The 1,735-nt window shown below is 36.8% G+C and overlaps 1 long non-coding RNA gene across 1 annotated transcript; it reads right to left on the reverse strand.

Moving 5' to 3' along the window:
- Positions 1-886: 886 nt before the first annotated feature.
- LOC107694095 (uncharacterized) lies at positions 887-1,352 on the reverse strand. The gene is made up of 3 exons (XR_001634820.1): positions 1,325-1,352; positions 1,066-1,233; positions 887-973 (listed from the first exon to the last, which is right to left on the reverse strand). It is a non-coding gene; the product is annotated as an uncharacterized LOC107694095 (long non-coding RNA).
- Positions 1,353-1,735: the final 383 nt, after the last annotated feature.

A 1,735-nucleotide genomic window follows, 5' to 3' on the forward strand; every position in this document is an offset into this window, starting at 1 on the left:
CGCCGGCCAAAGCATAGCTTATTTATTCAAATCAGCTGGGGAAATGCAGAACAATGGAAAATCAATCAATAGCCTGACAGAATTCTTCATCTTCATATAACGTTAGCCAATATATTAAAACACAAGCCAAAAACAATAGGAAGGTTTATCACGAAATAGCATTAAAACGGCTTTTAAAAACGTACTTCGTGTAGGCTATATCGTCTAAAAGCAAAATGCAACAATGCCCATTTTACTTACTCAGACCGTGCGTTATTTGTTCAGTGAAATTATCAACGTGGTCTGGTGAAAGACTGTACCTGAGGCGATTAACAATAAAATTCCTGCACTTGAAAAAACGCGCTCGGCAGGAACTGAAGTCGCTTTGTGCGGAGAGTGGAAGCTAAAGCGCGCTTTGCAGGACATGGAGAAGCCAGCGCGATCACTTGCGTTTTTTTTTTCAGTGGATACACCGTCATATTTGCTCATAAAGGTAAGAGTAATACATAATTCGTAGCTGTAAAGGGTCTACTTTTATTTGTGTGCACTCACAATATCAACAAAACGTTGTGCTTTCATTTAAAAATGAACCGAAACTCAGCGAATACATGCCTCACAGACATGATAAATATATCTATAGAAAGCTTTAAATGAAGACGGCTTTTCTGCACTAGGTATGTTTTGTACAGCAGTTATTGTTCATTCTAAATTAATTTTTTAATGTAGAATAGGTGTTACATAAATACATGAAATGTAGAACATAAAAAAGTGCTGGTGGCTCGTCTGCCAGTGGGTGCCCATACTGACGCATAAAAGTGAAACTTGTCTTTCGCATGGTCATTTTTGAACTCGCCGCAACTGACACGAAGAAAACGCATGTGAGGTCTGAGGTAAAAATGTCAGTCCGAGGTAGCTCTTATCCATGAAAGAGACTGTGATCATTGTTTTCAGTGCCTGAAACTCCTCTTTAGCTAGATCTTGTTCACATCCATTCCTAAAAATAAAATGAGAGACAGTTAACACTGTGGCTAACACAACCCGATCAAGGCTATTCTTAAGAGATTGGCTCAGCTCCATAGAAGTTACCTTTCTAGGACAGGAGAGAAATGCTTTAGCAGAAAATCAAGCTCTTCTGCACCGTAGTCCAAGAGTTTCTCTTTCTCAGTTGGCCAGGAGTCATGATTAAAGATGTTGAAGCATGTCACTGCTGTAGGTGCTTGGCAGTAGGTGTTTCATGCATGCTTCCCACTGTGCCTGTCAGCACAAACAATAAAAAAAAATAATAATGATAATAATTGTAATACTTTTGATACTGCAGAATGTCCAATAAAGAAAAACTTATTACCTAAAAGGCTACCAAATCTGTTTTGAAGGTGCTTAGTGGAATTCACAATATCTTTTACTCCCTGATGCAGTTGTGGAGATTTGATGTAGATGCTCTCATTTTCTGCCAGCACTGTGGCTTCACAATACGAAAGTGGGACATCCTGAAATTATAATATTAATTTACACTCATTATGTAATCAAACAACAACACTTACTGTTTTATTATTATTAGCATATGTTACATAAAAAAACGGGATAACTACCTGAAACTTGTAGAATGGTACTTCATTCTGTGTGTGCCATTCCTTGCTGCTGCATGTAACAAATTAGTTTATAATATCACATTATTCAAACAAAGCATACTTTTAAATTTTAATGTTGATATAAACAACATCATCAAGTAAATAAATTATTTTCATTATTTAACAGG

This window comes from Sinocyclocheilus anshuiensis, unplaced genomic scaffold, assembly GCF_001515605.1.
Source record: "Sinocyclocheilus anshuiensis isolate Anshui unplaced genomic scaffold, SAMN03320099.WGS_v1.1 scaffold2408, whole genome shotgun sequence".
In the NCBI taxonomy this organism is placed as follows: domain Eukaryota; kingdom Metazoa; phylum Chordata; class Actinopteri; order Cypriniformes; family Cyprinidae; genus Sinocyclocheilus; species Sinocyclocheilus anshuiensis.